Source organism: Sus scrofa, chromosome 1 (assembly GCF_054392235.1).
Source record: "Sus scrofa isolate SSC_HxYL_T2T_F1_AM1 chromosome 1, Sscrofa_HxYL_maternal_Yorkshire_Landrace_v2.0, whole genome shotgun sequence".
NCBI lineage: Eukaryota > Metazoa > Chordata > Mammalia > Artiodactyla > Suidae > Sus > Sus scrofa.
The window spans coordinates 45436089-45463577 of NC_139383.1; the positions used below are offsets into that span (position 1 = coordinate 45436089).

General features: G+C 39.4%; 1 protein-coding gene across 1 annotated transcript in view; it reads right to left on the minus strand.

Moving 5' to 3' along the window:
- EYS (EGF-like photoreceptor maintenance factor) overlaps positions 1-27489 on the minus strand; it is a 1392725-nt gene that overhangs the window by 127717 nt on the left and 1237519 nt on the right. The window lies entirely within an intron of this gene.

Sequence of the window (27489 nt, forward strand, 5' to 3'; positions counted from 1 at the left end):
CCTCTAATATTATATTTTAACCTTACTGAATTCCACAACATTTCACTTCCACCTGGCTTTAAAAATCTCCTGTCTTGCTTTGGTAACAGAGGCATGACAAGAAAATCAGCCTTCATTTGTCTGGCTTGCCCATTCTTAATGGGGCAACATAGTTCCCAGGGGTGAACATTTTTTCTCAAGGATGGCAAAAAGTCTCACTCATTTTTTGTATAAAACATAGATATACAGACTTACACAAACAGATACACATTATAGCCAAGGCATTAAAATTTCACAGATGGGGCAATTAGGAAAAAAAAAGTCTGAAAAAGCACCCAGGGGGCAATAGTGACAACAGTGGACTGAGAAACCCTGGTCTAGCTCTTTAAAGTTTGATGGTGTGTTGATACTACACAATCTGGAGGAAAGCCAATGTTGCCTAAAGTGGACTTAGCAGGCCCCTGCCTGGACCCCATGTTCTCCTCACCTCTGTTCTCTCCTCACTGTGGCATGTTCATGTGGACTAGGGTCTCAGTGGACTCTTGCAAGGAAGATACATCCTCCCTGTTACCTGTCCTGAAGGACTGGTTCATGAATGAATAGAATGCCCGCCCCCCCCAATGTAATGAATTTATTCAGCGTTTCCCTGTTTCTGTCTAGACCTACTCTTCTTCCTTGTCTTAAGGAACCTCATTTTAGACTTACACAGGCCATTGACAAAGGAAAGTCTAGCATCAAGATTGAGAGGAGGGTTGTTTCGAGTCCCCATGATCCAAACCACTCTGGATCTGCAGGGTCCAAGTTTCCTAAAGCTTTGAGGTACCCAGTTTCTGTCTGCTTTTCATCTTTCTCACACGCAAGATCTACCAAGTCAGCTTCTGATTTTAGTAACACGGGTTCTAAGAAATCTTAGGTACTGCTCTCTGTATTCCTCTTCACAATGCTCCAAATATCTCTAAGAATATCCTAAAGTAACTTGGATATATTAGTGCTAAAATGTTCATTTTTTAAACCGCTATTTCCCACTTAAATAGCAGTAGCATCAGTGCTGATCTCACTTCTCAACTAAGGGCAGAAAAGGGAGCAGGAAAAACTATTTCTTGGAATAAAAGAAAATTTCCATTTTACGTAATTTGCTGGCAAGCTAGAAATGTCCCAGGGGACAGGTGGAATCATTGAAGTCCATTTTTTTTTTTTTGAAAGAGGAAGAAAGATGTGGACATATTATTGGCTGTACTTCTAGTGTGAAATGTGAAATGGGACATGGAGGAAATTAACTTGGCTTCTATATAAGCATATCTTTGAAGAAGAAGTCTACTGTCACACAGATCCCAGTGGACCACCTGGCTAATGGATCAGGAGGAGAGTGGCTACAAGTGCATCTTCGTACCACCATGGGCTGGAGTTGGCTCAGACAATCTTGCTAGTTGAATTTCAGGAATTACTATTGAATTTCAGGAATTTGGGGAGCTGGTTGACATCAGGTTGGTAGCTTGACATTGATGTGAAACTTCAATTAATGATGCTCCAGTTCATGGTTGGGGTATTAAACCAGTGAAATCAGCAAATGCTACAAATTAGACTCTGTGACTCATTCTCCCCACCCTTGCAGAGAGATGGGTTTTAAACATTTACTAGCATTATCACTGCCAGTTCTCAGACTTTAGGGAGCAACTAGACTTTATCTGGGAAGATGGGGGAGATGTAGAAAATTCTAGCGTCTGGGCACCACTTTGAGAATTTTTTTTTTTTTGTCTTTTTGTCGTTTGTTGTTGTTGTTGTTGCTATTTCTTGGGCCGCTCCCGCGACATATGGAGGTTCCCAGGCTAGGGGTTGAATCGGAGCTGTAGCCACCGGCCTACGCCAGAGCCACAGCAACGCGGGATCCGAGCCGCGTCTGCAACCTACACCACAGCTCACGGCAACGCCGGATCGTTAACCCACTGAGCAAGGGCAGGGACCGAACCCGCAACCTCATGGTTCCTAGTCGGATTCGTTAACCACTGCGCCACGACGGGAACTCCCACTTTGAGAAATTTTAATTAAATTGTCATCTGAGCATCAGGACTATTAAAATATCCCCAGAAAGGACCTTAGGAAAAATCACTGTTTAAGGTGTGGCTCAAAGAGGAAGAGCACATTTTAAAGCCCAAGAAACGAGAGAAACAGAAAAAAGAGTGTTATAGAAATCAGTGAATTAGACTTTCCAGCTCCGTGAAGTAGAATTAGACCATGGCAGGAATATTGAGTCTAACTATTAAGATCTTCTCAAACAGAGGGACCACCTTCCAGGGAAGCCTAGGAGCTGGATGACTAAAAATCAACGCTGTTGTTGAAATCACCCCTCACTGGAGGGGGGATTAGGATGACAAAGAATCTTTAGACTAGAAGGATATTAACATTCAATAACTATCCAATGAGAGACATGAGATTCTTATTTAATTTATGACAGAATTCCTTGTACGTAATGACCATGCTAAAAAAATGGAAAAAGAATAACTTTTCAGATCTTGAGGATTGCATACTCTGGCTGTTCGTAAATAAATACTTCTGCTCCAATGGCTATCGGTTAAGCCTTTTTCTTTGGGTCAATGTAATTAAACTAGTTCTTATAGCTTCAATGTCCTATGGTCGGTTTTATTATTATTGTTCTTATGTTTTTAATTGTGTTATCATATAGAAGAAGCTTTACATCTCTATCAGGACTAAGGCTTTTAAAGCATATTCATAGTTAAAATATCTCTATGTTTAGAAGTTTTACCAAATTTTTCTCTTCTATTTTCTACATTAAAATTATGGTCAAATTATTTTAGATAGCAATTATTAGTTACTCAGCATGGACTGAAGTGAAAAAAATAAATCAAAAGTATTTCCCAGCAGAATTTCTGCTCACGGAAGGTTGCTTGATTATGGTTTCCCAAAATAATATGCTATACCAGTGAGAGAGGAATACAGACACCTTTGGTTTGAACTTGACTGTTCACAGATTATGATATTGCTTAGCAAAAAATTCTGAAATCTAGGCTGAAGTCATTGGTTAAAACCAGCCCTACACTAAATGCATCTGCATACATTTCAACTGTAGCCACTTTTTCCACAAATCAGACCTATCAGCCCCATCAGCACTTGAAGGGGATAAAAATCTGAAGCCAACTTCCTGTTGAATCTCTTAAGTGTCAGAAATAATATATTCGGTGTTACAAATGTCTGGGAGGTCACACGTCTGCTGCTCCCAGCACTGCTATAATTTATTCTCCAAGATAAACATCTGCCCTTATACTCATTAAAAATGGCTTTTAAAAATAGGAAATTGAGTAAAAACAAATAAGTGAACAGCTTGACACAGGCAAACTGCCAAGAACAGACTCATTCCATATCCAGAACTCCTACTGACATTAGACTTGGCTTGGCTTGTATTCATATTGTTTTCTATTCATTTATTTGTTTATTTGGTCTTTTATATCATAACTGATAACCCTTGAACAGTAGACTACAAGTCACCAAAACGTTGGACAATATGACCCTGAGTTTTCCTTGCTAGTTATTACATTTTTACTCTCTTCATGTAAAGACACAATCTGGCATAGATTCATTTTTTTTCTTTGGGGGGAGGTCTTTTTAGGGCTGCACCCATAGCATATGGAGGTTCCCAAGCTCAGGGTCGAATTGGAGCTGTAGCTGCTGGCCTACACCACAGCCATAGCAACTTGGGATCCGAGCTGCATCTGCAACCTACACCACAGCTCACGGCAATGCTGGATCCTTAACCCACCGATTGAGGCTAGTCAGATTTGTTTCCATTGAGCCATGATGGTAATTCCCAATTTTTTTTTTACGGTTAGAAAAAAATATTATTTTTTGTTTGAAAAATTTTTATCATTCATTGTACTAATTGGAAATAGCGTGGGGTTTTACAAGTCCAGATTTGGAAATAAGTAACAGAGTAGCTGCTGAGAAAACACAAACTGAATAGTGTGTGCCTGGCCCACTATGTTTTTTTCTATTTATCTCAAATTTAGCAAATATTTATTGAGCATCTACTGTGTGCTGGGTATGTGCAGAGATGAATAAAACATAGTCTCTGTCCTCAAGGAGCTAATGGTTTAATGGAGAAGGTAGATGTAATTACGCTCAGCACAATCTTAAAGATAATGAAATACCATAACAATATTCAGAAAGCACAAATTATAATTAATATGCTGTTAACACAGACCCAAGGAGCCCTGGAGTAAGGTTCGTCTCTTGAGATTTGCAAAGTTTTAGAGATAAAGAGAGAGGTAAAGGTGGGGGGAGAGAAGGACTTAGACACAAGAATCAGGCTTTACTTCCTATTTCCTACCTCTACTTCAATACCTTAGCAGTAAAGTGTTCTTTGTTCCCAGTCTCTCCATGCTGCTAGATTTTTAGTTGGCTGGTCTCATGACCTCATTTAGAACTTAAGGTTCTAGGTCAGGGCTGCCTAATATAAATAGCATCTGAGCCACATATAAAAGTTAACAATTTCTAGAAGCCACATTATAAAAAATAGGGAGAAACCATAGAAACCAATTTTAATAGTATGTTCTGTTTAATCCAGTGTATCTAAACCATGATCACTTCAAAATATAATCTGCACAGAAAAAATTGATAATATATTTTCACTGTTTAAGAAAGTCTAAGTGTATTTTGTACCATAAAGCACAACTTTGTTTAGACCAGCAGCACATCAGGCCCTTAGCAGCTGCTGCTGGTGTTGACTGCAGCAACCTTCTAGCCCTTCCAGACGGGTCACTCTCTCTGCTTTAGCCACTCAATCCTGTGCGTATGAGAATCTTGACAACCTATCAGATGATTTTTCCCAGGCTGAACCAGGGTAAGTCATTTTTTGAATGTACCCTCAGGGCAACCAGAAAGCAACTCTGTGGGAGTTATAGACGGCTCAGTTGTTTTAGCTCTAAATTCTTGCAAACACTGGGGAGTTTTCATATTTGTTTTTCCAAACCGTGAGATTGCTCCAGGGACTTGAGTGTGAAGGAAGGAAGAAAACTGATATGTGAACAGTTCATTATATATATACATGAAGTACGTATGTAAACATGAGATGTCATTTATATAGGAAAAAATTCACTCATTTGTGGTGTATAATTCAGTGATTTTTAGTATATTCACAAGGCTGTGTAACCATCACTGTAATCCAATTTTATTTTTAACCATTTTTATTTCTTGTTAAATGTAACATTAAAATCATCCAGTTCTTAGGAGTACTCAATATTGTCCATTTCTCCCAAACCTGGGACTAATAGTCTCTGAATATATATTTTAGTGTGGTTTAGTCACACCTGTCTGTGTTTTTTAAAATGAGTACTGTAGGAGGGATCTCAATTAAAGATGTTTCTCTATTGAATTGATGTTCGCTGTGGGTTTGTCATATATGGCCTTTGTCATGTGGAGGTAGGTTCCCGTTATGCCCACTTTCTGGAGGGTTTTTATCAGAAATGGGTGTTGGATTTTGACAAAGGCTTTTTCTGTGTCTATTGAGAGGATCATGTGGTTTTTATTCTTCAGTTTATTAATGTGGTGTATCACACTGATGGATTTGTGGATATTGAAGAACCCATGCATCCCTGGGATAAATCCCACTTGATCATGATGTACAATCCTTTTAATGTATTGTTGAATGTGGTTTGCTAGTATTCTCAATGGTGAAAAGCTGAAAGAATTCCCGCTGAGATCAGGAACAAGACAAGGATGTCTGCTTTCACCACTACTCTTCAACATAGTTTTGGAAGTCCTAGCCACAGCAATCAGAGAAGTAAAAGAATAAAAGGAATCCAGATTGGAAAGGATGAAGTAAAACTATCACTATTTGCAGATGACATGATACTACACCTAGAGAATCCTAAAGACTCTACCAGAAAACTGTTAGAGCTCATCCACGAATTTGGCAAAGTCTCAGGATAACAAAACTAATACACAGAAATCGATGGCATTTCTATAAACTAACAATGAAAGCGCAGAAAGAGAAATTAGGGAAGCAATCCCATTTACCATCGCATCCAAAAGAGTAAAATACCTAGGCGTGAACCTACCTAAAGAGACAAAAGACCTGTACTCTGAAAACTATAAGACCATGATGAAAGAAATCAAAGATGACACAAATAGATGGAAAGATATACCATGCTCGTGGATTGGAAGAGTTAATATTATCAGAATGACTATTCTACCTAAGGCAATCTACAGATTCAATGCAATCCCTATCAAATCACCGAGGACGTTTTTCACAGAACTCGAACAAAATATTTTAAAGTTTGTTTGGATGCACAAAAGACCCAGAAGAGCCAAAGACATCCTGGAAAAGAAAAATGGAGCTGGAGGAATAAGGCTCCTGGCCTTCAGACTATATGACAAAGCAACAGTCATCAAAACTGTATGGTACTGGCACAAAGACAGAACTATAGATCAGTGGAACAGGATAGAAAGCCCAGAATTAAACCCACACACCTACAGCCAACTCATCTATGACAAAGGAGGCAAGAATACACAATGGAGAAAGGACAGCTTGTTCAATGAGTGGTGCTGAGAAAACTGGACAGCCACATGGAAAAGAATGAAATGAGAACACTCCCTAACACCATACACAAAAATAAACTCCAGATGGATTAAAGACCTAGATATAAGACCAGACACTATCAAACTCCTAGAGGAAAACATAGGCCAAACACTCTCTGACAGAAACGACAGCAACATCTTCTCAGATCCACCGCTTAGAGTCATGAGAGTAAAAACAAAAATAAACAAAGGGGACCTAATCAAACTGAAAAGTTTCTGCACAGCAAAGGAAACCTCAAACAAAATGAAAAGACAACCCACAGAATGGGAGAAAATCTTTGCAAGTGAATAGACTGACAAGGGATTCATCTCCAAAACTGATAAACACCTTCTGTAGCTCCATACCAAAAAAAAAACAACCCCATCCAAAAATGGGCAGAAGATCTCAACAGACAGTTCTCCAAAGAAGACATACAGATGGCCAAGAAACATATGAAAAGATGTTCAACGTCACTCATTCTTAGAGAAATGCATATCAAAACCACTCTGAGGTACCACCTGACACCAGCCAGAATGGCCATCATCCAAAAGTCTACAAACAATAAGTGCTGGAGAGGGTGTGCAGGAAAAGGAACCCTAGTACACTGTTGGTGGGATTGTAGATTGGTGCAACCACTGTGGAAAGCAGTATATAGATAGATTCCTCAGAAAACGAAACATAGAACTACCATTTGATCCAGCAATCCCACTCCTGGGCATCTATCCAGAGAAAACCACGACTCGCAAAGGCACGTGTACTCCGATGTTCATTGCAGCACTATTTGCAATAGCCAAGACATGGAAACGACCTAAATGTCCATCGACAGAGGAGTGGATCCAGAAGAGGTGGTACATATACACAATGAAAAAGAAAAATCTTTTTCAGCCATCAAAAAGAACGAAATACTGGCAGTTTTAGCAACATGGATGGACCTAGAAATTATCATGCTAAGTGAAGTCAGCCATACAGTGAGACACCAACCTCAAATGCTTTCACTGACCTGTGGAATCTGCAAAAAGGACAGACTGAACTTCTTTGCAGAACAGATGCTGACTCACAGACATTGAAAAACTTACGGTCTCTGGAGGAGACAGTTTAGGGGGTGGGAGGATGTGCTTGGGCTGTGGGATGGAAATCCTGTGAAATAAGATTGTTATGACCATTATACAACTACAGATGTGATGAATTCATTTGAGTATAAAAAAAATAAAAAAATATAAGAAAATTAAAAAAAAGAAAATAGCAATTCTTGACGGCTGTATGAAACTTAATCATGTTTTTTTTAAAAAAACTGCATTAAAGTATAGTTGATTTAAAAATGTTCCTTCAATTTCTGCTGTACAGCAAAGTAACCCAGCCCTCTATATGTACCTATTCTTTTTTTCTTCTAACCCAAGAGATCGGACACATTTCCCCATACTGTAGGGCAGGACCACATCACCCATTCATTCTAAATGCAACAATTTTTTATTTCTTTTATTTGTCTGATTGCTGTGGCTAGGACTTCCAATACTATGTTGAATAACAGTGGTGAGAGTGGGCATTCTTGTCTTGTTCCAGATTTTAGTGGGAAGGCTTTCAGCTTTTCTCCATGGAGTATTTTATTGGCTGTGGGTTTGTTATAAATGGCTTTTTATTGGAGTTCCCATTGTGGCTCAGTGGTTAACGAATCTGACTAGGAACCATAGGGTTGCAGGTTCCATCCCTGGCCTTGCTTAGTGGGTTAAGGATCCAATGTTGCCTGAGCTGTGGTGTAGGTTGCAGACGCAGCTCGGATCCCATGTTGCTGTGGCTCTGGTGTAGGCCGGCAGCTATGACTCCGATTAGATCCCTAGCCTGGGAACCTCCACATGCCACGGGAGGGGCCCTAGAAAAGACAAAAAGACAAAAAAAAAAAAAAAGGGCTTTTTATTATGTTAAGGTATGTTCCCTTTATACCCACTTTGGTAAGAGTTTTGGTCATGAATGGATATTGAAAAAAAAAAAAAAGATTTTTCTAAGCAGTCAGTTTTGGGCTTTGCCTGAACATGGATATAGAGCTGAGGTGAAGCATAGGCTAGAAAGTCAAGAGGACTCTGACTGTGCTTCTGAATGGTCTTGGGGCTCAGCTCCTTGCAAGGGAAAGCTGATGACCATGGGCGGCCAGGGCCTACCTTCCATGGCCCAAAGAGCAGAATACCTTTCCAGTATCCCCTACCTTGAAGTGACCCATCTTCTCTTCTACATCTACTTTTTTTTTTTTTTTTTTTTTTTTTGTCTTTTTGTCTTTTCTAGGGCTGTACCGGCAGCATATGGAAGTACCCAGGCTAGGGGTCTAATTGGAGCTGTAGCCGCTGGCCTACACCAGAGCCACAGCAATGCTGGATCTAAGCCGCACCTGCAATCTACACCACAGCTCACGGGAAGACCAGATCCTTAACCCACTAAGCAAGGCCAGGGATTGAATCTGCAACCTCATGGTTCCTAGTCGGATTCGTTAACCACTGTGACACGATGGGGACTCCCATACACGTACTCTTTATTTATTTATTTATTTGTCTTTTTTGGGGGGGGGCGGTGCTGCACCCATGGCATATGGAAGTTCCCAGGCTAGGGGTTGAATCAGAGCTGCAACCATTGGCCTATGCCATAGCCATAGTGATGCCAGATCCGAGCTACCTACACCACAGCTCACGGCAACACCAGATCTCCAACCCACTGAGAGATGCCAGGGATCAAACCTGAGTCCTCAACGTCACTAGTCAGGATAATGACTGCTGGGCCACACTGGAAATTCCTATACCTACTCATTTCTGTTGGTTCACACTTCTCACATATTCACACTTGATTCTAGGACTTTGGGGCTGGGAGGAAGCTGCTGGGCCTCTGGGAGGTTTCATGTCTTTGTTGACAAAATCGTTAAGTAACATCTCCCAAGTCTTCCTCACCGGGATAACGTAAAGACATAGTGAAAAACATGGAACATTTCTGAAATCAGTAGGAACCTCTGTGGGTTTCAGTTTCCTTTTCTGTAAAATAGGAAATACTGGAATGGGACTGGATGGTGTTTCGAGGTTAATTCAAACATCAAAATTCTTTGTTTCTATGAATCCATACAGGCCCTTAAAGACAAATGAAGAAAGACTTGTGTCCTATATTTTGGAGACAGTTTTGCCCAAGACAAAGAATAGCTTTAATGCACATCTAACACTGGCAATGCAGGCAGAGGTAGGTCTTGGAAAAGATAAGAAACAACTGTTAACTATAAACCAAAGATACTAGGGCAATAAGTCTGAGGAATATTACCTTTGTATTATTGTTTTCCCTGTCAAATGAGTTTTTAGGATTCATGGGTTTCTAAGTTACCTAATTTGGACAAACCTTTCAAAATTATATGTGGCATAGCAATGTTTTGAATCAATGAAATAGCAGTTTTTCATTTTAGAGTGTCAGATAGTCATGCTAGGAACTGAATTTGTACCTACCCCTCCCCCCAAAAAAGAACCCTAAGCATGTACTGAAGCCCTAACCCCAATGTAGCTGTGTATGGAGATTACTTTTAAGAGATAATTAAGCTTAAATCATAAGAGTTGGGGGGGTCTAGTCCAGTAGGGCTGTGGCCTTATAAAAGATCTCTCTCTCTTCATGCGCAGACATTGAGGAGAGGCCATGTGAGAACACAGCAAGAAGGTGGCTGTCTACACACCAGAGAGCTCTCACCAGAACCTGACGCTGCTGGCACTTTGATTTTGGACTTCTGGCCACCAGAACTGTGGGGAAATGAATTTTTGTTATTTAAGCCACCCAGTCTGTGGCATTTTGTTATGGTAGCCCAAACAGATGCATACACTGGAATTAGCTTTAGTTGTTACTACCATAGGTTACTGACAACTCTTTAAATTCTATAGGCCTAAAGAGGAAAGATAATTAGGCATGACCAAGAAAGAGAAAGTGCTCTGCTTTAATGAGTTTAAATAAAAATGTAATTCTCACCATTCACTTAACATTGTCCTTCATCATTGACTGTACTCATTGTAAAAAAATCTGTTAAATTTTATGAGCAAGTAAAATTTTGATATGGTGATGTTATAAAGCAAACTAAAGATAATTTTTTCTCTTAATCTAGCATGAGTCATTTTACTCTAGTCCTGACATCTAATAGGAAAAGCAAGATGTGTGGTACACGGCACCCCAGTATAGGGAGCAGGATGACCTCATTTTTAGTCCTATCTTGACAAGCAGCTAACTCTGTGATTTTGAACAAGTCATTTTATCCCTCAGTGTCCTCATCTGTTAAAAAAAAAAAAAGGGAACAGTACTTGAATGGTGTCTGTGATCCCTTTGAATGCTTATACTTTGTAAGTATGTTTGCCGATGTGTTGTAAGTTTGCTCAGCCTTCATTTATTAGTCTCTCATGTAGGCTATTAGAGAAGGCTGCTAAAACAGCTCTTATATATCTTTTAATGATAGGCAAATATATTCACTATGCCCTTAATTTTTACTGTTGTTCTTTTCATTCCTCTGGTGTAGCAAACGAAATACTGTGATTTTTTAAATAGTAAGACAAACAAAATGAACAAAATCCATCTGCTGTATGAACCAAGATTCTCTCTTAGAACATTTTATGCAAATAGGCCATTTAACAACTTGCTATACTACCAAATTACGCTAGATGGAAGCAAAGAGTAAGCTAACTTTAAATGTTAGGAAAAGGTATCTCTTGTGATAAACGAACCATAATTTTCTGGATAGTAAAGGTCATTGAAATTATAGTTTATATTGCTTTTTAAAAATGCTAATTAGAAAAGAAAACAAAATAATACTGCCTATTAAAGCCATTGAAATAATACTAAAATAGACCAGTATTTAAACCTAATAACCATTACCTCCTTCTAGATTTTGGTTGGTATCATAAGAAATCAAATATGAAATCATTTCTCTTAATCTTGGGGATATGATTGATCAGTTTGCATCATAATATAATACCATACAATAACAAACCAAATGGTGCTATTTATAGATGTCTTTTTTTTTTTCAAAAGCTTACAGGGTTTTGAAAAAATGATATATTGAAAAGAATTCTTTAAAGCATGTACTATTTTGAGCTCAGCTATGGGAAATTTACATTATTGCATGTAATTTTACATGTCACTTCTTTTAAAAATTCTGTTTCTTCTCCTTCCTTTCAAAATTAATTGGGTCTTATAATTTAGTTCTCAAATGTGAAATAATAGGATGATTTCCACGGTTAGTCTCTGTGTACTACCAGAGACTTTATGCAAAGTGAATTGCTTAGAGTGACTCTTGAAACACACTGCATGGAGAAGGAAAAGTCTTTTTCTTCTGGAAAAGCATCTTGAAGTTGTTTGTGTAGGGGTAACTCACAAGGGATATACTCTGTGCAATGATCATGTCTATGGTGTCTTATTTTTTATTATTATTATTTGCAGAAGTTCCTGGGTCAGGGATCGAACCTGTGCCACAGCAGTGATAGTGGCCACATCCTCGGTTCCTGCTGAGCCACCAGGGAGCTCCTACAGTGTTTTAAATAAAATCCATTTTTTGAGTACGAAGTGGCACCAGGGTTTGAGAAATACCTGGTAGTAAATGTTAGGCGTATGAATCTAGGCTGAAACTGCATCTGAGAAAGAACTGGCATTGAGAAAACTCTTTTTTTTTTTTTTTTTTTTTTTTTGGTCACTATCAGTAAAAGCAGCCCTTACCAATCTTTGTAATCTTGGGGCCATCATTTAACCTTTATTGGGAACAGATGTCTGACGGGTAAACATGAAGGCGAGGTCAGACACTCTGTACATTGTAGAGTCATTTGGGAAGATTCAAACTCTTAGCTTGGCTCTAAGGCCAACTTTGAATGGACTGGATCTTCTGAATTAGAATTTATGCTCTTAGCTTTGCTCATTTCCCTCTTTGGCCCATAACAGACAAGTAAGAAGGGGAAATAAATGATAATGTGAAAATGTTTGGGGCCATCCCTATGTTCTTTGGTTAATGTGGTCACCAATTGCCTGCAGAACTGGGAAGTGAGATTTTTTTCCCTCTCCCTTTTGCTACCATTTTGATGCAGCATCTAAGGGCACAAGCCAAGATGATCCGGATGTGTGTTTGGGGCGACAGCAGCATTCAGAGCTTGGGGTGTAAATGTGTCTGGGTGGGGTATCTTCACCTCCTTGGGCCTCACATCCCACATCTGCATAATGAAGAAGCTGATGACTTAAGAGCAGTGCTGAGGATGCAAATGTGCACTGACATGCCCTGAATGTTAAAAGAATGTCTGGCCACTGAAGAAAAAGTATGTTTCTAGAGAAAAATGGCAGCCCCTACAATTTATTCATGTTCTCCAGGTGCAAAATGTCACCTGTCCTGTTCATCAGCAAGAACAACAAGAGAAAAAGAAGGAAAATATAACATCTGACACAAGAAAATGAGTACATTTTACCCACCCCAGGGCAGTAGATGAATTGGAAGATTCTTACATGAACAAATTAGACTCATTTTGCCTGCCTGGATAAAATAGACATTGTAGTGCTGTTCATTTGGTATACAACTACTTTCGCATATTTCTGGTACGTCTATCATTGTATCTTATCTACATGGATCATCTCATCAGAATGGGTACCTAATTCTTTCAAGTTCCCATTACCCCTCACCTTTTAAGATGTCTAGTTCAGAGGTTTGGATAAAGAAGATGTGGTTCATATATGCAATGGAATATTAGCCATAAAAAGAATGAAATAATGCCATTTGCAGCAACATGGATGGACCTAGAAAATATCATAAATAAGTCAGACAGAGAAAAATATACCATATAAGATCACTAATATGTGTAATCCAACAACAACAAAAATGATACAAAAGAACTTACAAAACAGAAACAGACTCCAAGCTTTTGAAAACTTGAAGTTTTCAAAAGATGGATTTTTCTTTTCACATTTTCCCCTTGTGGACTGAGTGTGGTCCAGCTGAGTTTTCTGAGATGATATTTCTTAGTTATCACTTTAGTTCAAATTTATGGTTACCAAAAGGGAAATGTGGGGCAGGAGGGATAAATTAGGGGTTGGGATGGGCATAGACACTACTATATACAAAACAGATAAGTGACAAGGACCTACTGAATGGCCCATGGTAATCTACCCAACACTGTGTAATAACCTAGATGGGAAAAGAATCTGAAAAGGAACAGATGTATGTTTCATATAACATGAAACAGATATATGTTTCAGGTGTACTTTGCTATATACCTGAAACTAGCACAACTTTCTAAGTCAATTGCACTCTAATAAAATGTGTTAAAGAAGATGTCTAGTTCAATTCTGTGGAAATTGGAAATGAATATAGTCAACTGTATCTTTAGCTTTCAGTAACTCCAGAAAAAGTGTCACAGAATGAAAGAATCCTTACTACATGCTATGGTAACCCATACAAAAGGAACAATTGGCCTTTTCTTCTTCGAATGCAAAGGCCTAGCAGGAAAGGCCTCTAGTATTTTTTTTTTCTGTGCAGTTGTTCTCCTTATGGCATACTGTATGTGAAAGTTAAATATTAATACCTCCTGGGACCTTCCCCATGCCTCTAATGGGCTCAACGTATTTTATACATAGTCTCTGAGAGTAGCTGCATCTCAACAACATACCTAATCATGGCTTCCTCTTTCTCCAGGATATGAAGATGGAGAGCGAAGGAATGGAGAGGGTAAGTGGCTTATCAATGATACACAGAAGAGGAACTCGATTGAGAAAACATGGATCACATTTTAACAGCCCAGAAACGAAACCACAGCCTTTTGGGTGAGCATTGATGCCACAACAGTGATAACTTCACAGTAACATCATAGGTATCCCTGAGTGCCTACTGGTACTTCTGGTAATGCTTCTGGAAGCCAGCTATGCTGACCACTATACCACCAATGCCTGGTAATGCTTCTGGAAACACGGGATACTTAAAACACAAGGAAGTTACTTAGTGATGACATTATCATTATGTACAGACTGACAGTAATAATAATAACCTACCTTTGGACAGAGGCTATACTTTATAATTCAACTTTTATGTTAGTACTTAGTGCTGTACTGAACAGAAATAAGATTTCAACAAATATTTGTGTATTTGTTGAAATATCTTTTAACATCATTATTAGCTCAACCTCACTTCACAAAAGACAACTTCACTTCTCTGTGACAAAGATTGGGTAGGTGTCATTATGAGATTTTGCTGTAAAACAGATAAAGACCAATATAATAGGGAGGTACTGTGGGGTCAAATGAGTTAGGTTCTTCACTTGCCTCTGCTCTTACCAGCTGTGTGATGTTGTGAGCTCACCTGACCTCTCTGAACCTCAGTTTTCTCAACAGAGAAGTAGGGATATTAACACCAAACAAAGTGTTATTGTATGCATAAATGAGATTATGCCCATGATGCATCTAGCCCGATGTTACCAGACAGGGTCCTACACTTAATGAGAGACAGAAATGAGATGAGAGCTCAAGTCACCTCACTTTGGGTCATATGCTCTTTGCACTAAGTCGGACTTAAGACAATCGTGTACTAGTTATGTATTATGAGCCATGCCTAAAGCACCTGACAGACAGTTTTTGAAGCTTTGTTATTACTTTGCCTTATGGAAGCTTAAAAAGTCACAATCATAAAACAATTAGTGATTCTGCTGATCTGGAAACCATGTCACTTGACTTAAGATGGATTTTCCTCTTAACATTTTCCCCTTGCAGACTGATTTTGGTCCAGCTGAGTTTTCTGAGATGATATTTCTTAGCTATCACTTCAGTTCAATATTCTACATCTCTCTTGTGGCTGGAAATGCTCCGTAGCTTCTTAACTTTAATGCTGACATATTATCAATGTGTCACAATGGAAACTGTTGCTGCAGAACCTCTGGCACAAGAGATTATTAAGTGGAAGCTAGAAGTGGAAACGAGGCTTAATAGGGGCCATTGCAAATCACTGATGGGGTGTGGGATGTCTGTGTTAGGTAGTGGGCAGCTAGAGGGGAAGACGTGATTTTTTTTCTAGTCCTGATTGTTTAAGATCATCTCCATGCATGAATTTAAATGAAAACATATGAATTAACGGCAGTTATAATAAACTGCCTGGACTTTTGTTCTTTTGCTGATGTTCAGACTGGTTTCTCTATTCCAGACTGAATTCTCACGCCTTTGCCACTAATTTAGGAAAACAGCGTGGCATAATGGAAAAAGTTCAGGCCCTTGATTAGGTAGCTTACTGACCCTCTCTTTGTCTTTTTCACAACTGCATAATGGGAAAAAAAGAATACAGAGGTTGAGAGGATCAATTTGGTTGATGTGTAGGAAGTGCTTTGAAAAATTGAAGTGTTGGACATTGAAGATTTGTAAAAATCACTTTCATTATTAGGAGAAAGAAGAGGTGACTACTGGCAGCTTGAAGGTCTCTGAGCCTCCCACTCAGTGCCAACTGCCCATGGCACGAGTTTCATGCCCATATAATACCCTCCGACTTCACTCTCCACCTTACTCAGGACTGCTTTAGAAAAAGAGCTCCATGGGGACAGGCATTTTTGTATGTTATGTCTGAAGTGCCTGTGACAGAGGGTTTGACAAATTACTAAATGCTGTAAAGCAGGGAGGCTTAGGCCTCTACCTTTGCTCATCTTTTAGCTGAGTGAGTGTATGTGTGTAGAAGGGAACTGGGGAGAGCTTTGTAGTAAGTATAGATCTCATGGATATTCTATCATGCTTTAAATTGTAAACATTTACCTCCTATTTCTGGCTTGGGGTCAGGTAGCATCTGCTTAAAAATACATTCTCTCCTAACATTCCAATTCTAGTCACAATTCATATCTCACTGGTTCTTTTAAAAAATGTATTGGTGTATAGTTGATTTACAACATTTAGTTTCAGGTGTTCAGCAAAGTAATTCAGTTATACACACATAGCTATTCTTTCTCAGATTCTTTTCCCATGTAGGTTATTACTGAATATTGAGTAGAATTCTCTGTACTATACGATACAGATCATTGTTGGTTATCTATTTTATATATAGTAGTGTATGTATATAAATCCCAAACTCCTAATTTAGTCCTCCTGCCCCATGTTTCCCCTTTGATAACTGTAAGTTTGGTTTTTTTTTTTAAGTTTCACTGAAGTATAGTTAATTTACAAGGCTGTGATAATTTCTGCTGTACAATAAAGTGACCCAGTCACACATATACACATATCCATTCTCAGATCCTTTTCCCACATTGATTATTACAGAATACTGGGTAGAGTCCTCTGTGCTCTATAGCAGGTCCCCATTTATTTTTGAAATCTGTGAGTTTGCTTCTGTTTTGTAAATAAGTTCACTTGTACATTATTTCTTAGATTCCATATATAAGTGATACCCTATATTTGTATTTCTCTGTTTGGCTTACTCCACTTAGTATCTCTCAGTCCATCCACATTGCTACAAATGACATTATTAAATTCTTTGTTTTCTTGCCAAGTAGTATTCTATTGTACCTATGTACCACATCTTAATCCATTCCTTTGTGGACGGACATTTAGGTTGCTTCCATGTATTGGCTATTGTGAATAGGGCTGCTGTGGACACTGGGGTGTGTGTAAGGTTCTAATTGCTCCTGGATCAACCTGTGAGTTCCTTTAGCCTAAAGATACCTTACTAAGGCCTGATAATCTTATAGAGATGCATCATTACTTAAACCCACCCAGGAGGCAGTGCATTCAAGGAATTATCAGTGGAATTCAAGAGGGAGTGTTGAAAATAACCAGTATTTAAATGTAATAAAATTCATTGAGAAAATAAAATAAAATAAAAGTCAGTCTTTAAATGAGGAATTTTTACACTGGAGCTAAATCCAGAGACTCAGGGGACAGTTTTCTGATTTACACAAATCACAAGTGCCTCAGTAGTTATTGGTAGCTCGCTGAAACATTGAATGCCCAATTTCTATTGAGTCCTGGAGAGATGTTACTTGGGCTTACTAGGCAACCAGGGTGACTTCAGTGGGTTCCAGGAGCATGTCATCAATGATGTGTACTGATCTTTTATTTAAGGAATTGTAATGAAAACAGAGTCAGATGAAGTGAACTGATTCTAATCTGATCTCACGGCATCAAGCTAAGCCCTGGTTTACTAAACCAAAGCCCAGGGAATCTTAACATAAAACAGAGACGGCAATCGTGGGCTGTGGGGACCGCAGTCTGCAGACCTGTGTTGGCTGCTAATTGTGCTGCAGCCCTTGATTTTCACACACCTCAACACTCAGGGCTCTTCCGTCCCCAGGAGAAAGAACAGCGGACAGAGCCTTCTCTCTCCTTAGATCAGTAAGTAGATCTCAAGACTGGACTTGTCATCGAAAGGTATGCATAGACCACTAATCTAGAATCATTTACTTCTCCAGGTTACTGACCCTTGCATTTTGTACAAATAAATTCAGGATGCTTTTTGCATGTGTGACTTGAAATCCTAAAATCACAGACTGCGCCAGAGTGACACTTCCTCAACTGCCTGGAAAGGAAATGAGTTCTGTCATCTGCTATGACTATTAATTTTTTTTTTTTTTGCTGTTTAATATTTTATCAAAGTAGCATGTGAGTAGGGTAAAAATGTAAGGAGAATAGAAGGACTTATAATGAAAGAGAGCAGTTCCTCCCCCAACCTTTCCCACTCTCATGTCCATTTCCCACAGAAAGCCGCTTGTTCTGCTGTTTCTAGTTCTTCTGGTCTTTTTCTCCCTTTGTATGATTACAATGCTTTGCTCGGTCAGTCACATTCAGACATGATCTGTTGATTTCCTGCTATGAAGAATTTAGTTTAAACTATTCTTTCTCAATATTTGTGCTTCGTGCTTGACTCATCCTATTAGTTATCTTTGTACCATGATATTATACACCTAAACCTATGCCTCTTTAATTGACTCAGTATTTCTTATCTTCCTACTCTGTTCGATTAAAATATTATTGCCCTGTACCATTTGCTTTCCTCTGCCCTCACTGCCAGTTAGTTTCACCTTGACTTTAAAAATGTCAAGGATGAAGTTCCTGTGTGGCTCAGCAGAAAGAACCTGACATAGTGTCCTATGGATTCAGGTTCGATCCCTGGCCTTGCTCAGTGGGTTAAGGATCCAGCATTGCCACAAGTTGTAGCATGGGTCACAGATGCAGCTCTGATCTGGAGTTGCTGTAGCTGTGGCGTAAGCCTCAGCTGCAGCTCTGATTTGACCCCTAGCCTGGGCAGGTGTGCCCATAAAAAGAAAAAAAGGAAAAAAAAAAGTGTCAAGGTTTGCTGTTACACATTCTGTTTTGTAACCATGGTTAAGTTATATGTATTTTACTGATAGGTAACTTCTAAAAATTGGAAGCTGATAGGCCTTCATTACATCACTGTTATTTTTTTTTTGTTGTTTGCTTTTTTTTTTTTTTTTGATGGCCACACCTGTGGCATACGGAAGTTCTTGGGCCAGGGATGGAAACCGGGCCTCCTCAGTGACCTGAGCTGCTGCAGCTAGATCCCTAACCCTCTGTGCCATGGTGGGAACTCCATGTTATTTAAATGAGTTCCCTGCACAGATTAGTAGCAAGCTAGGATGAGAGTTGTCAGTGAAATCCTGTGTCACAATCTCTGTTCAAACTAACATATCAAAGGGGTCTTCATGATCCAAAACGACAGATGGATTGCTTTCTAAATAATTGGTTTTTATCTGATTATCAAAGTAATCAGATAAGAAAGGTGAAAATGAGAAGTCTAAAGAAGACTTTTAAAAATTAAAGAAGTTCCTCTCCACAAAGGTATATCAGAATCTTCACGCGGGTTATTTATCAGTTTGATGTTTTTCTCCACTGAACTGGCAGATGGGTGAATCACCCTGGTCACTCTAATCCAGCTTCAGAGCTCAGCAGGGAAGTGGTGGGTGTTCCCAGTCACTACAGGCCTGCCTTCCAGAGGCAACTTTCCCAAGCCTTGCAACCCGCCCCTCTATCCTACTCCATAGTCGATTGGAAAGATGAAAACTACTTAAACTTGATTGTATCGACACTTCCTGATGTCTTTATCAAATGCCTCCATGCTTGTCTTAGGGAAGATGTTTCTCCTTTGCCTTGCCAGGCATTAGCAAGGGCATTCTGTGTGCTGTGATATTTGAGGAGTGAAACGGTGTAATTTTAGTCCCTCACCTGAAGCAATGGGCATAACGGCTCCCTGAGAGGAGCCTTGTTAAGGAGGCCTCACTGCCAGTGTGATAGTCATGCTCCCTACCCCCCATTTTTTTTTCTTTTTTGTCTTTTTAGGGCCATACCTGCGGCATATGGAAGTTCCCAGATTAGGGGTCCAGTCAGAGCTGCAGCTGCGGGCCTACACCACAGCCACAACAATATGGGATCCAAGCTGTGTCTGCAACCTACACCACAGCTCATAATGCCGGATCCTTAACCCACTGAGTGAGGCCAGGGATCAAACCTTCATCCTCATGGATACTAGTCAGGTTCGTTACTGCTGAGCCACACCAGGAACTCCACCCTCCCCCTTCTTTAAAGGAATCTGCTTTACCAGGGGGCTTCCTAACTTCTAGTCTCTGTGTCATCCCATACATCTGGCGTCTGTGGGCTCCCTTCTCAAACTTGACTTGAGAGTTGCAAACAGATGCTCAAGATCCAGGAATAACAGCTCTTTCCATCTCTCCATTGCTTTGCTGCTTCCTCACCTTCCTGTCCCTTTGTTTCTGATGCTTTGCCCTGCTAGGTCTCCCACCATCTCAGTCAGCTCAGGCTGCTATCACAATACACCACACACTGGGCGACTGAAACAACAGACATTTATTTCTCACAGTTCGGGAGGCTGGAAAGTCCAAGGTCAAGGTCCTGGCAGAGTCAGTGTCCTGGCTTGCAGATGGCTGTCTTCTGGCTGTGTCTTCACATGGTGGAGAACAAGGCCACCTCTCTTTATATGGGAGTATGGTCCCTGCTATCAGTAAATTTTTCACTCCTGTTCTTTCTATCTCATAATATTGATGTTCTTTCTCCTCCTCTCTCTGCCCACTACTGCTTTACTTTCTTAGTTCTGACTAGGAAAAAATTCTTGGACAAAAGGTACAATGTTATGTGTGAAGGCTCGAGAGAGAGACATGAGTATATCATACTGTGATATAATGAGCAGTCTCATCTTAATCATTTCATTAATCATACATTTGCTTTTTCTCTGAGCTCTTCTGAAAACGTGTACCTACATATGTCTCCTTACTCAAAATGCACATTTTCCTTTTCATCTAATTAATAAAATCCAAACTCTTAGATTAGTGTTTATCTCTGTATTTAAACCTTATATTCTACTACATGTGCAATAGAAATAATTTTTCAGTAGTTTGCCTGGCTCTCCCCTCCCACTCCTCACCTGGAATGGAAGGTGCTGAAGCAGGGACAAATGTGCCAAGTAAAGAACCTGACACAGAGTATGCTCTCAGTATTTGAGAAGCAAATGAATGAATTAATGAATGGATAGTACTGTCTTCACCTTATGCTTTCCAGCCTGCTTTCCTTTCAGGACAAAGTATCACATTTACTGAGTCCTTACTGTTATGGACTGAATTGTGTTGTCCCTCAATTTATACATGAGAGCCCTAAGCCTCAATACCTTAGAAAGTGACTGTTTTTAGAGATGGGGGTTTAAAAGCAGTAATTAAGTTAAAAGGGGTTAGCTAATCCAATCTGACTGAGGTCCTTATAAAGAAAAGAAGTTTGAGGTGTTCCCTGGTGACCTAGCAGTTGGGAATTCGGTCTTGTCATTTCTGTGGTTTGGGTTCAGTCCTTGACACTGGAACTTACGCATGCCATGAGGGTGGCCAAAAAAAAAAAAAAAAAAAGTAAGAAGTTTGGACATGCAAAAAAAAGAGAGACTGGGGATCTGTGCCTCTAAGGGAAAGACCCTGTGAAGACACAGTGGGAAGTCACCATCTGCAAGCAAAGGAGAGAAGCCTCAGGAGAAACCAAACTTGTAGACATCTTGATCTTGGATTTATAGCCTTTGGGCTGTGAGAAAATAAATTTTGATTGTTTAAGCCTCCCAGCCTGTGGTACTGGTCTTTTCTTTTATGGTAGCCCTTGCAAACTAATACACTTATTTTTGCCAGATACTCTGTTAAAACTTTTACATGAATATTAATGAGAACGCTGTGATGTAAATAAATGGAAAGGTATCCCATTTTCATGGATTGTAAGGATATAATCAAAATGTCAATATTACCATTCCATTTATAGACTCAATGCAATCCTTATCAAGTTTCCAATGACACATTTTGTAGAAGCAGGAAAAACACTGCTAAAGTTTATATAGAGTGAAGTAGCAAGTCCTGAACAAGTGAAATAAATGAAGAGGCAGCATACTTCCTGATTTAAAGCTAGACTATAAAGTCATCAAAACAGTATGATACTGGCATTAAAAACAGACAAATAGACAAATGGAACAGAATCAAGAGCCCAGAAATAAACTTAAGCATATATAATCAGCTGGTATTTGACAAGGTAGCCAAGAGTACCTGATGGATAACAGTCTCTTCAATAAATGGTTCTGGGATAACTGGTTATCATTTGCAAAAGAATGAAACTGGACCCATATCTTATACCACTCATAAAAATTAACTTCAAATAGATTAAAGATTGAAATTTAAGACCTGAAATCATGAAAGTTCTTGAAGAAAACACTGGAATAAATCTCCTCGATGTGGGTCTTGGAATGATTTTTTTTTTGGATATGACACCTAAAGCACAAGTAACAAAAGCAAAAAATAAGTGAAGCTACATCAAACTGAAAACTTCCACAGAGCAAAAGAGTCAACAAAGAGAAAAGACAACCTACAGAATGGGAAAAATATTTGCAATCCATATATCTGATGAGATAATATCCTGAATATATAAAGAACACATCCCACTCAATAGCAAAAATAAATAAATAAATAAATAAAAATTTAGGCAAAGGATCTGAATAGACATTTCTTCAGAAGAAATGAAAATTAGTTAATACGACTAGTCATTGGGGAAATGAAACTTAAAACTGCAGTGAGATATGACACCTGTCAGAATGGATCTCTTAAAAAAAATAGGAGATAAAAAATTCTGGTCTGTATGCAGAGAAAGGGAGCCCTTATACACTGTTGATGGGATTGTAAATTGGTTGTAAATTAGCCACTATGGAAAACACTTTGGAGATTCCTTAAAAAATTAAAAATAGAACTATCTTATAATCCAGCAAATCCACTCCTGGGAATCTACCCAAAGGAAATGAAAACACTAACTTGGAAAGATATCTGCAGCCCAATGATTATAGCAGCATTACTTATAATTGCCGAGACATAGAAAATAGTGTCTTTCAATGGATGACTGGATAAAAATTGTGAATGAATATTATTCAGCCATAAAAAATGAGGAGAATCCTCCCATTTGTGACAGTATGGATGGACCTTGAAGGTATTATGCTAAGTCAAATAATTCAGAGAAAGACAAATACCATATGATCCCACCTGCATGCAGAATCTAAAAAAATCCAAAACAAAAGCAAACTCATAAAAAAAGAGATTAGACTTGAAGTTACCAGAGAAGGAGGATGGGGAGGAAGGGAAATTGGAGGAAGATGGTCAAAAGGTGTAAACTTCCTGTTGTAAGATAAATAAGTGCTACGGATGTAGTGTATAAAACAATGACTATAGCCAGCATTACTGTATGGTATAGAGGAGAAATTTTTTTCCTTTTTTGTTTTCTTCTTTTTATCATATCCATATGAAAGATGGATATCAGCTGAACCCATTGTGATAATCACTTCACAATATGTGTAAATAAAATATACATCCTGCTGTATGCCTTAACCATATATAGTGATATATGGAAAATAAATTTAAAAAGTTCTGTGATATAGATATTTTTTATGATTTCTGTTTTACAAATAAATAAATGAAAACATTTGGAATGTAGGTAACTTGTCTCATGCTGTTCCCTCTACTTGGGACACTCATCCCCTCACTTCTGAACATTCAAACTCTAGCCATCTGTAAAAGCCAGAGGAGATGTCATATTCATTGAATTCCCGTACTCTGGCTCTAAGCTTGCATTCTAGTAATAGTTCTCCTGCCTTATTTCCAGCCCCAGCATGGCTCCACATGCCTGCTGGGAAGCTACCTGGCTTTCCAGGACTAGGGTTCTACGTTATTCATCACAGCCCTTTGACATTAAACTTGGACCCCTTCTGGGACGAGAGTCTGCTCCATATACTTGGGGCCTGGCTACTGGCTGATAAACACATACCAGTTAACTGGTGCTCATAAATTCACTTGTCTCAGAATTCCCCGTTGCTATTCTCTGTCGTATGCACAAGCATCCGTGCTAGAGAGGTATCGATTACATCCCTGGATCTCCACTCTTTATATTTCCCTATTGCCTTCATACATAGTGTTCTACCCTGTCTGTGCACCCTTCCTCGGCATCAGGCTCTGGGCCTCACCTAAAGCCTCAGGTTACCATGAAGGAAGTTCACTCTTTCTGTGTTTCTGCTTGTGCTAGAAGACAGCTGTTAAGCAGGCTACACACAGGTGTGATTTGTGATGGATAATCCTTAGATTATGGTCAAGAATCCCCTCTGACATGTATGATTAATTCACACGTGCACTCACTCATTCTTTTATTTCTCTACCTGACTGACGACTATTTGTATTCCAGGCATAATACCATGTGGTAGGTTCACATTCAACTAAAGACAACTACCAGTTTTTGTTTTTTTTTTTTCCTTTTGTGGCCGTATCTGTGGCATATGGAAGTTCCCAGGCTAGGGGTCAAACTGGAGCTGCAGCTGCTGGCCTACACCGTAGCTTGTGGCAATGCCAGATCCCCAACCCACTGAACCAGGCCAGGGATTGAACATACATCCTCATGGATACTAGTCAGGTTCTTAACCTGCTGAGCCACAATGGAAACTACACAACTACCAGCTTTTGATGCTTCTAGAAGCCTATAGGTACTCTTCCCCAGAGTAACCTACACTAAAATGTCATTGAAGATGTGTTACCGGATGAGATTCAGGTATCTTCCTGTGGGGCCACCAGGAAGCAGTCTCGAAGGAAATCAATGAAAAATAAGCTGCACACTGGGAAATTGTAACATGTCATGAGGGTGTGTACAATAAAAGTGACAGCACAGTGATGAGGAGAACAGAAACTTCGGCGGGTCTGGAAGAAATACTGAAAAACAGACATGCTGAAAGGGATCCGATTAGTGCCCATGAGAGAGGAACTCCAGCCAGCATGAGGGTGTCAGTAAAGAGTGTCATCTTAGTAATTAACTTGGCTGGGGAACATTTCTGAGTAACTACTACACGCCAGATAACTGCAGGAGTATAAGGGTGAATCAGATATGGTGCGGGATAAAAAGGAAGAAATAAGAGACCAGTCTATTTGGATGAGTGACGGGGGAGCCATGCTGGATATTTTACATTTTCCTCTCCTAACCTACTTCGTTTTTTCTCACCCTTCTCTCTGCCATGAAAGACTGGCCTGTGTGAATTATATCAATCAGGCTCCCTTGCTCTGGGGCTAAGGAGGACCCTTCCAGGAAGATGAAAATGTAGGAAAAATGAAGTTTGAATACTGTTCCCCAACTCCTTTTTCGCTGGGTCATGAGAACCTGGTTCTACTCCATCACCGAAGCTTATCTCTTCTCACTCTACAGCTCTTCCTGGCTTCATCTCTGCCTCCTTCTGGCCCTAGAGAGTGGTCACAGCCTCACTATCAACTGTCCTGGTTCCTGCACTTTCCTTATTGTTCCTTATACCCTGCTCATATCTTTGTAAATAGTCCCTCTGCCAAGCCTTCATTGCATAATCCCAATTCTAAAGCACATTCTTTTCCTTCTTATAATTCTCACCTTGTAGTTCCCACTGTGGTGCAGCAGGTTAAGGTTTTGGGGTTGCCATAGCAGTGGTGTAGGTTGCAGTTGCAGCTTGGATTGGATTCCTGGCCTGGGAATTTCCATATGCAGACAAAAAAAAAATTTCTCACTTGATTCAGGAACCAATCAAAAGCACTAATATGGGGAGGATTTAAGGCAGGACCCTGAGCGTGATGACCAATGTGGCGATGGGTGGTATAGTAAGGGTGCCTGCGTCCCAGGCACTGTCCAGATTCCTGGACTTTATTCCTGCTCCACTGGGAGCTTAGAATCTGAGACCACTATTCACAGGTCTGAAAATTGGCGATGCCACCCTTTCCCCAGCATGGCACTGCAACTTACTTCAAATCTCACTAACAAGAGCCGTCCGTGTTCTGGCTCTTCCAAAGGCCAGGGGGTACCTTGAGCCCTTAAACAGGCGACTGCAAATGGCATCAGTTTTTGGAACCAGATTAAAGCAGGGGAAATAGGACAAATTCTCAGCTTGGATGGAATAATCTTAACACCATTTAATCTTCCTTTTAAAAAGTTTCCATATTCAGCAAACCACCTTCTGAATTTAAACAGGCTTCCACCATATGTCTATATGTCTATGACTTCAGCTGATAAAATTATTACTATCTAATTGGAATTACATTTCTCACCACAAAACAACAAGGTGGAAATGTGATCAGATCTGATTTGAATGCATAAATTAGTTCCATGCATTTAGGTTTCTAAATCAATTGATGGTCTCAGGGCAAAACAATAAAATTAGTTTTATGAACTCTACATGCTGAAGCTGAGACCTTAAAGTAGAAGGCAAGAAGGGGACTCCATCAGCTGGTCACATCACCATCTCTGTGGGGTATCCACGTATTCAGATTTGCTTTCTAGCAGTGGTGATGGTGATGACCCAACCACAATCCCATCACCAGGCTTGGAATGGTGTCTGCCACTATCCGTGAATTACAGTTAAAGTATCTGGTCCTTATAGGGTTTCAGGATTGTTAGTCCTGTGTTAAAACAGAACTGTCTTCCAGGTGCTAAGAAAACAAGGATCTTGTGGAGTTATCTCTAATAAGTTTCGGACAGGACCAAATGTTTTAACATTTAAAGATGACATGGGTCAACCTCGTCAATCATTAGGGCAGCTCCATTGGCCATAGGTAAACCAAAGTTGTTTTCCTATATACTTTTCTAAAGTAGCTTAAACCTTCAATGTTCTTATATGGGACTTATATGGTGACTTATATGGGAAAAAAGAGTAGCTTTTATGGTGATTTATATGGTTCTTATATGGTGAATTATATGGGAAAAAGTATATATGTGTATATATGTATACACACACATATATATATCTGATTCACTTTGCTGTAGATCTGAAGCTAATACAACATTGTAAATTAACTATATCCCAATAATTTTTTTAAAGTAGTTTAAATTTGATAGAAATATTGAAATGTGGTTTAATTCTCTTGGTTGAAAGAGAGAATGTAAATGATTTATAAGTGACTGCAACACATATTACTGACTTTGTTTCCCTTAATTTCTCTCCAGTGTGTCAGACCTCTTTTATCTGGTCTAATCTATTCCATTTGTGAATTAACACGTCTATTATCACAGCAGAATGAGTTGGATATATAAGCTTTAACAAGTGCAGCAAGTGGGTTTGGCAAAGAGAAGCCTAATGTCTAAGGCACACACATGTACTCGGCAGTTCTGTGCAGGATGAGCACATATCTTACAAAGACCCGGGCAGTTCTGGCCCTTGTTTTATCAAAGGTCAGGAGCACAAAAGTGAACTAAATAACAGGAATCAAACGACAAACATTGACACCCGAAGCTCACAAGACTTAGCAAGAAACACATTCTTAAAAGTCATTAAACAATTTTGAAAAGAAATTCAAGCCGTGGGAACTGAGCTCTGAGATCAGAACAATAAGCTCCGTGAATTGGAACAGAGGCTTTCTGAAAGCAATGTCTGCAGTTTTGAAGAATACTTTTCCTAGACAAGCTTCTTTGTGAGACTTTTTTTTTTCTTTTAACAA